This window comes from Theropithecus gelada, chromosome 4, assembly GCF_003255815.1.
Source record: "Theropithecus gelada isolate Dixy chromosome 4, Tgel_1.0, whole genome shotgun sequence".
Lineage (NCBI taxonomy): Eukaryota > Metazoa > Chordata > Mammalia > Primates > Cercopithecidae > Theropithecus > Theropithecus gelada.
In genome coordinates, this window is record NC_037671.1 from 81,377,825 (window position 1) to 81,392,199 (window position 14,375).

Below are 14,375 nucleotides of genomic sequence, written 5' to 3' on the forward strand. Positions count from 1 at the left end.
TTTTTTTGAGACGGAGTCTCGCTGTGTCGCCCAGGCTGGAGTGCAGTGGCGCGATCTCGGCTCACTGCAAGCTCCGCCCCCCGGGTTCACGCCATTCTTCCGCCTCAGCCTCCGAGTAGCTGGGACTACAGGCGCCCGCCACCACGCCCGGCCAGCCTCCTGTATTTCTAGTAGAGACGGGGTTTCACCATGTTAGCCAGGATGGTCTCGATCTCCTGACCTCGTGATCCACCCGCCTCGGCCTCCCAAAGTGCTGGGATTACAGGCTTGAGCCACCGCGCCCGGCCCAGTGGGATCTTTTTAATGAGCTCATGGTCCCGTAGCTACAAACTGCCAGACCCAGGATCTGAACTTAGGTTTCCTGGCTTCTAAGTTAGCTCTTAGCCACTCACCTGTACTGTACACGATAAATGTTCAGTAAACAGTAGCTACTTCTGTTCATCATTTTTTTTTTCCTGGCACTTGTGACATAAAGAGGGGAGAGGTCAGAGGATGGTGGAGAGGTCCTCAGAGGCCAGGTCATTAAGGAGCTTGGAATCATATTGAGGAGTAAGGATTTTATTCTAAGGGTGACCAGTTCCCCATCCAACAGTATATTCACACCCCCTGAGCTGGAGCATTGGCAGTGGAAGTCATATCTGTGACCAAGTGACAGTTAAGAGTGCAAAGAGGGAGAGGAGAAGGGGACCAAATGTAGAATTCTTGTTGTTGGTATTGTTTGGTTTTAAAACATTTTTTTTTAACATGGGTAGAAAGAAGAGTCCAGGAAGCAGGCTCAAAAAGACTGGTCAGAGAGCTAACAGGAGAAACAAAGGAGATTATTATTCTAGACTTCAGGAGATATCATTTGAAGAGGGTGAGAGTGGTCAGGAGCCTCAGCTACTGCAGGGAGGTCAAGGAAGAGAATGAGAAACTGATCTTTAAATTGAGAAACTTGGAGATTATTGAAATTATCTTAACAATAGTCATTTCAATAGGATAGTTAAAGTAGATGCAAATTGCAAAACACTGAGGGATTAACAGCAGAATGTGGAGATAGAAAGCACAAACAATTTTTACAGGATGGGCGACTGAGAGGGGAAAGAGTAAGAACATATCAAGGGTAGCTTCTTTTTTATGGGAGAAACTTGAAAATGAAGGAAGCTGAAGGGAGGATCCAGTTGAGAGAAAATTGATGATGTAGACAAGAGAAGAGATAATGACAACAGAGAGACCTTGAGTAACTGGGAGAAGAATAGATGGAGGGACCAGTCTTAGGTAGTAGTTTCTTTCTGCAGGACATGAGGAAAAAATGGCGCAGTTATAGACAGTCTGTCTCTGTGGGGAAAGGAGTGTGAGAAAGTCCTCTCCAGAAAGACACCATTTTTTCCCCATGAAATATGAGAAATATCATCTGCTGAGGCAGAAGAGTTTCAGGATGGGGTATGGTGTCTAGGGAGAGTGATGGAGGTTAGGAACAGCCACTGAAGGGAATGGGAAAGACAGCTAACCAAAGGGTGGCTCAGTGGCCCAGGGAGCTCAGCTGAGGTGAGAGACAGTATATTTTCAGCATGATTTTCTGCATTAGTTTGCAAGAGTCTGGCCATAGGAGCATAGAGACTGGGCATAGGAGCATAGATCTGAGAAGGGTCTTCAATTAGCAGGGCTGGAGCTGAGGCGTTGATTCTGAGAAGAAATGTGCTGAAATAATGTGCCATCAAGTCTAGGCTGTATCAGAAGAAACTTGGAGAGAGAGATGGCCCAGGCTGGTGTAGGGGAATGGAGAATGACCTGTGATCACGGCACATTGGCAACTTTCATGAATTCAAAGATAAAATATGTCAGGAGCAATGGAGTGAGATTTTTGGAAGGATAAGGACTGTGATCATAGCAGGATATTGAAGCTGTTTCAGGTGATGATTCCTTAGGGTAGGAACCTGGGAGTGGATCAAGGCAAAGGCTGCTGGAGAAAAACTCAGAGTTGAGAGGTTTCAAGAATATTTAGAGCTATAACTTAAGAAACAAAAATTACTTTTTAGGTGAAATTTTTTACTTATCTAGAGTCAAGAGGGTTTTTTCCTTCCCACAACTCAGCTGAAATGATGATGCGATTACTTTAGTGAATATCTCAATTTTCAACTTAGACCTGTTAGGTGTTCCTTAATAGCAATGTTGCTATGCAGAAATGTTTTTGATTGTCCTACTTATATAAGGCAGGCTAACTCATAAAACAAATAAACCCAAAAATGTATCATGGCCTAATCATGAGAGAAGAAATGGTATAGACTATGCTTCAGCCTAAGAACCAGGCAGATATTTGATTGAATCTATAAAAAAATTTTTTTAAACAGGATGGGATTAAATAAGATATGGATATATTATACTTGGCTGCTTTCCCTTTGCTTTTTTTTTTTTTTTTTTTTTTTAGTTTTGGTTACTGGCAAAGCGTCGCCAAAAGATATCCATACTTAGAAATGCATGTAGGATCACTCAATGATGTGCTAAACACTCGTCAAAAGCAGAGATAAGGGATTTTGGCCAAGGACAGATAACAGGATGGATGGCCTAAAGAGAGGAGAGAAAAGAAGAGGACACGTACTGTCTGCCTGAAAGAGGAGTGGCTGCTGACCCCAAGATCAACAGCACCAAAGTGGAATGCATTGTCTTCCTCTCGGAACAAACGCCTCTGCCTTCCAACTTCTTTATTTCTGTCACTGCCCCCACCCCACCCCCCAGCCCAGTCTTCTAGTTTGCTGGATGTAGACGCTGGAAGTCACTGTGTGTTTCTCACACTCTCCTAAGTCCTGCAGACATCTCATAAGTCATCAGAAGCCTCTCGATTAATCCTTCATCACATCTCCAGCAGCCTGAAGAATGCTGTGTCAGGCTCATGACACTCTGCTGCTGGAGGAGCAGCAGTGGGAGGGGTTGTGGGGCCATTCTTCCTTAGCCATCCTACCTGGTGGGTGACTCTGTGGGTTTTCTTGCAGGTGGTTGGGATTGCCCTAGGAGTGCTTCTGTGGATTGGGTGATGAGACTCTACTCTTCCAAGACTCTGCACCCCTCCAACCCTGGGATAAGATTCTATTAAGTTCAGTGCAACTACATGCCATTTTTAAAAGGCAAAGCAGAAATATAGGGCTCCGTTTTATAGTTTAAAAGCTTACAGGAACTGTATGGCATTGATTTTTTAAAACCACACACATATGCACACACACAAATGTGCACATTTACACACGCAAACTTTTTTGAAAATTCTCATGTGTGAGTGTATTTAATTCTGCTTTATAGTGAAATTACAACACCAAAGAGGCACCCTTTAATTAGCAACATTCTTATGCAGAGATATTAATGGCTATGCTAGCTAGGGTAGGCTAATTGGTGAAACATATAAACCCCCAAATATATAATGAAACAAAAAAAGAGGGCAATTTCTTGCTCGTATAAGGTGTAAAATGGGTTTTTCTCATTGATAGCTGGCTCTCTTTTCAGCAGGAATTCAGATCCTTTCATCTGTGGCTCTGTCATTTTCAACATGTAGCTTCAAAGGTCTGCTTCAAGCCAGTGAAAAGAAAACAAATACGAAGAATAGATTGCACATGCAAGACTTTTCCAGGCCTGGAAGTGGTACTTATGACTTTCACTCACATCCCAACAGCCAGAACTCAGTTATATGGGAAATGTAATCTAACTGTGTGTCCATGAAGAACAGGACATCTGGGAAGCAATTACCAGTTTTTTCTACAGTGGTATGGCAACTGGGTCAGTGTGGAGAATTTACAGGGCATCAAGGAAGAACCACTCTTCTGTACCCAACATGGTGGTGGAGGTACACTAGAGACTCTTGGTAGAGGAATCGGTGAGACCTACAAGTGAACAGGAAGCCAGTGCTTACATTTAGGGGGAAATATTTGAAATTCTAATAAAGTTTTTTCAATGTCTAAAATATAATGAAAGGAATTTTCTTAAATGAACACACTCTTCAGTAATACAAAGCTGGCAAATTGGCAGGTTGAGATGTAGGCAGTAGCAATGTGAACTAGTTGGAAGTAGGCAAGAAGCCCAGACTAGAAAAACAAAGCCCAGGCAAAAATCCAAGAATGCCAGGGCAATACCAGCATGAGAAATCAGATAAGTGAATAGAAACCAGGAAGCCATAGAAATTTTGGAGCAGAGTAAAATTAAAGTTACAGAACCCGGATGTGAGACCTGGTCCTACTATTTACAAATGGACACAAGAGAACCCACTTAACTTTCTCTGAGTTTGTTTATTCATGTGTAGATTTGGGGTAGTCATATCTACCTCATAATAACTGGAGAATCAAATGAGATGACGCAATGAAAACTCATGTACCCTGGCAAAAGGAGAAAAAGGGCTGATTTTAAGTGTTTCTGTTTTTATAAACTTAGGGTTAAGGAGGGCACAGTGCTATTTAGGAAGAAGAGGATTTGAAACCTTTTTTTTTTGTCAGATAAATCCCTGGTCCTGAACTGGCAGAAAAGGTTGAGAAGAACTACCTTGTGTAAACTCTATCTTCATGGGGAAAACTTGCAGATTCAGTTTCCTTTATAAAAGTCCATTCTTCCTGCCTTCCTGCATGCCTTTCTCCCTCACTCCTTTCTCTCTGCTTTTGCTTCCTCTTTTTTCTTCTCTCCTTTATTTTTCCTCTGTTTTTTTCCTCCATCTAGTTTCTTTGTTACGTGAGCCTGGACAGTGAGGAGAGTGTAACCAATTTCCTGTATAAGGATTCTAGACAGGAGCTTGCTAAGGTTGGGTTTTAAGGGTTCAATCAATAATAGAAACAAAAAGGATGTGCTGCTGGCAAATGTGTTATTTGATGTAACTCTTTAGGGGAAAAGCTGGCAATGTACACTCTTAAGTTGATCATTCTCTTTGACCTGCAAGAATTTTTCATGGTATCCAGCATAAGGAAATAATCAGAAAAAATAGAAGCCTTATGAATAAAGATGTTCGTCATAGTTTTACTTATAGCAATAAAAAGTTTGAAACAGGCTAAATGCTCAAAGGAAGACAAATGGTAAATTCAACTATGTTATATTAACACAATAAAATATGTAATTATGTTTTGAAGCACCTTGGTAAAATGGAGAGTATCATGATAAAATAGCAAATGAAATTAGCAGATTGCAGAATGATCACAACCAGGCCAAAGGTGGAAATGAATCATAATGACATCAGTTGCTGTTCATGAGTGGATAAATACACTTTTTTCTTCTTTCTAATTTTCCATATTTTCTATATTTTATAATGTACCTACATTATTCTTATATTTGAAAACATAAAGTGAGTTCTAGTTTCTGCAAAAGTTGTTGATACTAATTTTTCTCATCTTAGCCGTGTGCTGGTATAACTAATAGCAAAACGAGTTCACTTTGTGCACCATAATGTAAAGTCGACTTTTTAGAAGTGAATACAAATGTCTATATAGATATATCGGTACCAGATACATATACATGTATGAGTTTTAGCATTAGAAATTCCACACTTATAAGTCACAGTTTTGCTTTATAGGATTTAATTGGCAAGAAGGAAATAAATATAAATTGGTGCAAAATTTTCAGTCTGTCATTAGAATAGCATAGATTCCATGGCCTGACTTAAAGCATTTGCATGTATCACAAGGATTCTGTTGGAATCAGAGTTGGAGTGAACTTTTCTCTGACATGATTTGATGATTCTTTTTAATTCTGTCCTCTATATCCATGGAAGCTGTGCCTCCTTGTAAAAATATGGTGATGGGGACTACAAGTAATGAAAATATTTAGATAATCACTTATAAGCATTGACAAACAATATCAAAGGCCGTTACCCCATAGACCTTCCTGAGAGTGGCTGGGTCCATTGCAGTACACAATGGGAGATGAAAGAACTTAATGTATGTAGCCATATTCAAAAGTCCATCTAATTTGAAAAATGTTGATTTAGATCGCTCGAAAGTTCCAAGGAAGACATAAATGCATTGAGTAGTCACTGTGAGTTGAGAAGAAGTAAATAGATTATCAGGCAAACAGGTCTTCAACAGCTAGTCCAGAAATTCAAAAAGGACTCCTGACAATGTTCTGGAAGAATCATGTGGTATTATACCACTAAAAGGATAGGGAAAGATGGCTGAAGTAGAGCAAAATATTATTTTCTTTATTAAACAAAAATAAAATTGTATGAACCATAAAAGGGATATGGAGAGTTCCAATTTCAATATGTACAGCTTTATTTGGATTCATTGAAAGGTGTAGTACCTCCTACAACCAGGTAAAATTGCATTCGATATTAAAATTACAGTACAGTAAGCCATAAAATTTACCCATGAGACTGAAAATGACAGATCTAGAATGAGTAAGGAAAATATACCACAGCTGACAGAGAAAATATATGACTTGAATGTGAATTTCCTGCCTATGCAAAAGAAGGTTTACTCTGAGTCCAGGAAGCATCATGGTCTATTTATGATAATAGAAATTTGTAGGCATCTGGCTTCAGGTGAACCTCTCTGATATTTGGCATCAATATTAGTCCAGGCACAAAGCTGTATTTTATTTTCTTGCAGGGCTTTCATGATGAAATGGAAAATATTGATTTATGATCACCCCACCATAGATCAATCCAAACACATGGATTTTGTGCTTTGTTTTATTTAAAGGGCCCGATCAGAGATTGCTGTTTTGCTTTATATTCAAAGCTTCAGGTCAGTGTTTCCCGATGTCAGTGTACATAAGAATTCCTTGGAGCATTTATTAAAAAGGCAAATTCAAGAGCAATTCAAAACTAATATTTCACAAAGAAAATCAGAATAGTGATTATGACTGGGAGGGACATGAAGAAACTTTCTGAAATATGTAAAATGCAATACTTTACTACATGTGTTTTATTTCATAGTTATAATTTTTAACAAAAACGAATACAATTTTAAAATACAAACTGTTGGGCTAGGCCATAGGGGAAAAAGTGCCACAAGGATTGGGCCTGTTTTAATAAGGTTGGGCCTGTTGTTGACTGGAACAAACTTATCTACCAAACATCAGGCATGAATAACAGAAAAAGGGCGACAGATTTTAACTTGCTTCTAATCTTTTTGAAAGCCCCCACTCAAGCCTATTTTTATAGCAAGCAAAATCTCTGCTGTTTTTTTCTACAGTGATCTCAGAAACTATTACCTTATGAAGGCATCCAAATTAGTCAAATCTTGAAGGTTTTGTCTTTGTATAGCCAATAGACCAATAATTGGGTTGAGTTATAGTTCTCAGAAGTGCATAGTTACTGTCCTCCAGAACTGGCTTTTTAAGATTTCCTTTTATCTCTTGTCCATTTACTTTTTTAAGGTCTGCTGCAAAACCGAAACAGCTCCTGTTCACATTCTAATGGAGAGAACAGTTCAGACTTAACCTCAGCAGAATGGAAGTATTTTCACACCAACTGTTACTTCACTCAGATCTCCTCATGTGGTTCACAGAACTCTTTGGTGGGCCCAGTCACTCCAGGATTTTATTTCTTGCAGACATGAGCTTATGTTCAGTCCCTGGAGGATATAGTTTGGGTAATTCTTGCTGGCAACACTCTCCTAAAGCCTGTCATGAATCTCATTGCCCCATCTGCAGAATACACTTCCAGAGGAAAGCCACTAAAGTACTGCAGATGACAAATGGGACGTTCTCCTAAGCTAAGTAGAAAAAGTACCCATCACCTCCCTCCATTGCTGAATTATACACAGTAGAAATCATGTACAATGTCAAATCGACCTTGATAAATTCTACTTGTTAACCCAGCAGAGCACCTCCAGCAATGAAAAGGGAAGGTAAAGGAGAAAAAGTGACCTCAGAACTAACTTTTTTATGTCTCTCAGATATGAACTCTTTTGCCTTCAGATGTTAAAGTTATTAATTTCTTCCCAGCTTTAACTTGGTTTGGCTCCTAGTCCTAAAATGAAAAGATGACATTTGAGGTTTTGTGCTGGTAGATAAAAAAAAAAAAAAAAAAAAAAAATCCCTCTGAACACAATAAGCACACACATTTTTGAGCAAACTACAACCAGACTTAGATGCCTACGAAATAGGATAGGCTGAATTGAGTCACAAAGTAATGAGTTTTCAGTTGTCTAGCCAAGCTCATGTTTGTCTCCTTATTTGCTTACTCCCTGCCAAAACAGAAACATCAGAGTAACAAGAAGATATCAGAAACTAGCACTGCTTTAAAAGGAGACACTATCTTTAGTTTGCTCATTTATTCAACATATATTTATGGGATGCCTACCATATGCCAGACATTGTTCCAGGCACTGAGGATACAACAGTCATCAAGAGACCTAAAAAAGTCCTGTTCTCCTACTATATGAAATGTTTTAGGATTCATAATATGAAAATAATAGTAATGATGATGAGATGAGCGATATGATACACAGTAGAATAAATATGTCATTTTTTTTTTTTTTTTTTTTTGTAAGACGGAGTCTTGCTCTGTCACCCGGGTGGCAGTGCAGTGGCAGGATCTCGATTCACTGCAAGCTCCACCCTGCTGGGTTCAAGCGATTCTCCTGCCTCAGCCTCCCAAGTAGCTGGGATTACAAGTGCATGCCACCGCGCCCAGCTAATTTTTTGTATTTTTAGTAGAGACAGGATTCACTATGTTGGCCAGGGTGGTTTCAAACTCCTGACCTCAAGTAATTCACCTGCTTGTCCTCCCAAAGTGCTGTGATTACAGGCATAAGCCACTGTGCCCGGCCAAGTTTCTTTCTTTTTAAGGCTGGATAGTATTTCATTGATGTATATATCACATTTTGCTTATCCATTTATCTGCCAACGGACACCTGGGTTGCTTCCACATTTTAACTTTTATGAATAATGCTGTTATGAACATGGAAGTACAAATCTATCTTCAAGAACCTGTTTTGAATTCTTTTGGTTATATATCTAGAAGTAGAATTGCTGGATCATATGGTAATTCTATTTTTAAGTTTTTGAGGAACCACCATATGATTTTCCACAGAGGCCATACCATTTTACATTCCTGCCAATAGTACACCAGTGTTCTAATTTTTCCACATCCTTGGCAACACTTGTTATTTTCGGGGTTTTTTGATAGCCATCCTAATGGGTAGTAAGTGATATCTCATTGTAGTCAAACTGTGTTTTTATTATTACTGTAAATGTTAGAAGAAAAAAAGGTGACTTGTTTTAGTTTAATTTATTTAGGAGACTGGATCTTGCTCTGTCACCCAGACTGGAGTGCAGTGGCATGAGCATAGCTCACTGCAGCCTCAAACTCCTGGGCTTGAGAGATCTTCTTGCCTCAGCCTCCTGAGTAGCTGGGATTACAGGTACAAGCCATCACATCTGGCCTGGAGGTGTCTGTTAAACACATGAGGCTAAATGAATATGGATGCAGATCTATGGTATGTAATCACCTGTAAACACCTGTAGCTTTCACCAGTCCTTTACCAGGAGTACCTATTGAACTTTCTCAAACCCTTCAGGTAAGTCAACCAAAACTTAGTAATCTGGAGTCCCTTTCCTTCATGATACCCGCTTACCAGCTCAGGGTCCAGACAGAATCCTTTTCTTGTTCTTGTCTCCCCAACAACAGACACAACATTTTACTGTCTAGAGCACAATTTTCTCCGTACATAAGATTATTATGGAAGAGAACAATAGGAATGCAATCTGTAAAATGGGAATTTTAGGCCCAAGTAGTTAACTCACTACTTAGCTTCCAGGCTCTGAGTGGGTGGCAGAATAGGCAATTTTCAGCCTCCTGAGCTCCCCACAATAAGTCAAACTTTTTATATGTCAACAGCTTCTTACCTTGAATTGTGTAATTATATCAAATCCATTTCAGTTCTTACTGTCACCATTCTTCACTTATCTTTAGGAAATGACTCAAGGTACCCATCATGAATTACCTTGTGACCATCAATGTACTCCTATTGATACAAAGATAAATGACAATAATTTTCTAAAATAAAGTCTGTTGGCAAATCTAAATCTCTTTCACTTAGGACCAACTGTCTTTTTACAGTAGTATTTACTGTACAAGCATGCACATGAACAATGACTTCCTAAGGCTTTTAAATTAAATTAGAATAACATTTAAAATTAAATTCCTCAGTCACACTGTATTTCAAGTGTTCAATATCCACATGTAGCTATTGGTTGCCATAGGTATGGAAATGTTTCCATCATCACAGAAATTCCTATTTGATAGCATTGTTCTAGGGCATTCATCTTTTTATAATGTATGCAGTTTTAGAGAAATTAGAATTGTCTATTTAAATTACATGTTTTAAGGTCAATTTGATGGTATCCAACAAAGTGAGTACCAAGACATTTCTGGGGCAGTTTTTGGGGGATTTGCAGTGCCAATAGAAGAGGTAGAGTAAATCTTAAAGGGCCTTCTTAATGCATGATATTTTGCTACCAATAAACTCTAACAGTTAATGCACAGTTGTGGGCATCTTTGGATAACCCCTGATCAAGTCCACCTGGGACTATTCTCTAGTTTCTTAGTAGCTGAGGCAAAGAGGTAGACATAGTGCCTGAGAGGGTGGTAGCTACAAAAGTATATATCTGAATCAAAAAGTAAATAAAAGAGCTACATGATCCCATAACAATGGGACACTGCATAAGGAACTGAAATTGTTTACTGATGATGTGTTATTGTCTTTGATTCTTATTCTGAATGGTAGGACCAGGGACATTTAATACATTTAAACAGAAACCTATGTTGATTTCTTGACAAATGATTTGGTACATAATATTTTTCCTTTTATAAACTTTTCTGTTAGTAACCTGAACATAGCTAAAAAATTCAAATAGCATCAAAATCCTTATAATGACAAAATAATAATCTCAGGTTCCACGCCCTCTGACTCTCCAGCCCAGTTTCCTGGAGAGAGCTACCTAGAGCTTTTTAATTTGCTGCTTTTGGCAGTTATTCCCAAATCCCCAAATAATATGCGATTTGGCCATTCTTTTTATTTATCCATTTTAGACATCATTCATTAACTTTCTTATTATGTTAGATGATTTTGTTATATGGAGGCAATAACTACTGTTATATCTCAAAGGATGCTAATGGGTATGTTTTCTCAGATGCTAATGGGTGTGTTTTCTCTTTTGAAATTTCTTTTCTGTTCTGTGAACTATTTTTTTCTGGGCCTTTTTAGTCTTTTTTTTAAAAAATTTTCTTTTATTTGTTTGTTTTCCCCACTGTCTGTTTATGTTAGAGGCTTTTCTCAGATGTCTGAGTTAGGGTTGATTCCTCATATTTACAAGTATCACCAAAACCTATGTGGCTTGCTGACAGTCAGCTTTTGCTTTAGGTGGATCAGACAGAGAGCCAGCTCTTTCATTAGGGGCTGCTAGAATGTCTTGTCTCCAGAGCCACTCAGTTGCTCCAAGGAAAATACATTCAGCCTTCTGCTTGGGAGTGCAATTCCTGATTACAGGTGCTCTCTATATCAGAACGGTTTGTCCAGTTGTTCCAAATACACACTCAATCAACCCATTATTTCCAGTTCTAGGCTTCACTTCCATGTTTCCACTCTCATTCCTGCTCCACTCTTGAACCTCTCCCAAGTTCTAGGAGGCAAATGTGCTCCTTCTTAGTCATTCTTTTCTACATTTAATAAGGTTTCAGCTTTCTCCTACTTCATCAGATATCATTATTCCTTTGCCTTTCGTCCTCCAGAAACAAAAAGAATAGAAGTTCTTTCTGTTATTGTAGGTTTCTAGAGACTTTTTTTCTTTACTAATATTTCACCCTGTGCCCTACTGCTTTTTGTTTGTTTGTTTGTTTGAGGCAGAGTCTCTGCTGCCCAGGCTGGAGTACAGTGATATGATCATAGCTCACCACAGCTTTAAACTCCTGAGCTTAAAGGAATCGTGTCTCAGCCTTCTGAGTAGCTGAGACTACATGCATGCACCACCACACCTGGCTAATTTTTAAATTTTTTGATAGAGATGGGTTGCACAGGCTGGCCTCAAACTCCTGTCCTCAAATGATTCTCCCACCTTGGCCTCCCGAAGTCCCAGGGTTACAGGCAAGAACCATCATGTCCAACCTCTTAACTAATATTTAAACATAGTCTCTGGAAAGAGAGGATACTAGTATTTGTGGCCAGCCCACCATCTTTAAAAGTAAGTCAGTGTAATGTTTTCCAGTGATAACCATCATACTTTGTTAAAGAGTTTGTCTCTTTTAAATTTTTCCCCATATTTTAGATTAGAGTTTCCTTTTAGACAACTAGACATGTTGGAACTACCATGGATTTTAAAGTCAAGCAGACTAGTATTATAATCCTGGTTTTACTACTGATTAGCCATATAATATTGGAAAAGTTATCTAATCTCTCTAAACATTATCCATGTAATAGGAATAATAATATTTATCTTGAAGATGTTTCATGAGAATTAAATGAAACAAGGCCTATAAAGCATATAAAACAGTACCTGGCACATAGTAGGAACTCATTATCTTTATTAAGTTTATTTGTGAGTTGTTTGTTATTACAAACAAATTGCTTTTAACTCAAATATCAAATAATCAGACTCTGTAGCTTAGATAGCACTTTCTCCAGGAAGCCTTCCTGATTTCAGATTTGGGTAGAGATGCCGTGTTTGTGCTCCTGCAGCGCTCGTCGTTGCCTATTACAACACCTCTCAGTCACACTGTCGTGGAATTGCTTGTTTAATTGTCTTTCCTATTAGATTGTAAATTCCATGTGAATTGGGACCTAGTCTGTATTGTTCATTTGTTATCTCCCATGCCTATCACTATGCTTGGCACAGAGTTGTACTCAATAGATACTTGTCGAATGAACAAACAATAACATTCTACTTTTATAAAAATGGCTATATTAGATTTTTTAAATGTAAAGTGTATTCTGTGCTTTAAGTTTCTTCTGCAAGATGAAATTTCTCATGGTACTATTTAGAAAGATAGTAGAATAATCATAAAACAACCAATATACACAAACTTGGAGGAACAAAAAATTGAATATCAAAGTGACCCTGTATGAAAGGTAAATTCAGTTAAAGAAATCAACCCCTCTTTCCTCCTCCCCGCCATGACTGAGCACTGAGGCTTTGTAGCTAAAGAAAATGCAACAATTTATTCAGAAATCAGTATCAATTTTGTTTTTGTTACTGCTTCAAAGTCCAGTTTCCACTTAATTGCTCTGAAATCTAAATAATTCCTCAGTCAAAAAACAAACAAATAACAACAACAACAACAAAAAGCCCACCACAGTCTCTGGATGGTTTCAATTTGGTGGCATTGCCTGATGCTATAAATAGACCGCTTCTAACCCAACAAATGAGTTTCCATTTCTCTTTCTGGAATGCTTTATTCCTTAACCCCTTAACCTCACCACTTGGATAGACCTGCCATCATCAACTAAAGGAATAGTTAGGAGAAATGGGATACCTTTGTGGTTCTTGTCTCTGAAGGAGGAGGGAAGATTCTGCTGATCCTGAATTAACTCCTAAAATACCTAGAAGAATTAAAATCTTGGATGTTCAATCTATTTCAGCTTATTAATAATCACAAAGCTACTGAATGTGGTCACAGTAAGACTGCAGCCCAGTCTTTATACATTCTACCACTGTGTTCGGTAGAATCATTGAGATTGGGGCTTTGTTGTTGATACTATTGTTATTACCTTTGTTATTTTTTATTGAAAATAATCTTAGTGATCATCATTCTAAACATTTCATTTTAACAGATGAAAAAGCGGAGGCCCAAAGAGCTTAAGACTTATTAAAGGTCAAGTTCAAATCTATATAATAATGAGAACAATAAGAAATCTCACTAAACAAGCTGGACACGTTGGCTCACACCCGTGGTCCCAGCATTTTGGGAGGCTGAGGCAGGTGGATTACTTGAGGTCAGGAACTCGAGACCAGCCTGGCCAACATGGCGAAACCCTGTCTTAACTAAAAATACAAAAATTAGCCAGGCCTGGTGGTGCACACCTATAATCCCAGCTACTCAGAAGGCTGAGGCAGAAGCCTCTTGAACTCGGGAGGCGGAAGTGGCAGTGATGCAGTGAACTGATATCACGCCACTGCACTCCAGCTTGGGCAACAGCAAGATTCTGTCTCAAAAAAAAAAAAAAAAAAGAAAGAAATCTGACTAAATAGAAGTAATAACTTCTTATAAAGAGATAAAATGTAATTGTATTTGAAATATTACCTTTAAGTTATTTACATATATTTAAATATATATGATTCAAGTACCAAAACTTGGTGCATTAGTTTAGACCACAGTTAAAATATCAATTGGTTTATGCATACTATGGGAATTATTTACATTCAGAAATTCTTGCTTATATATACAGTTTAAGATGTACTTTTTTCATGTAGAGAAACTATCATGAATAAAGAGT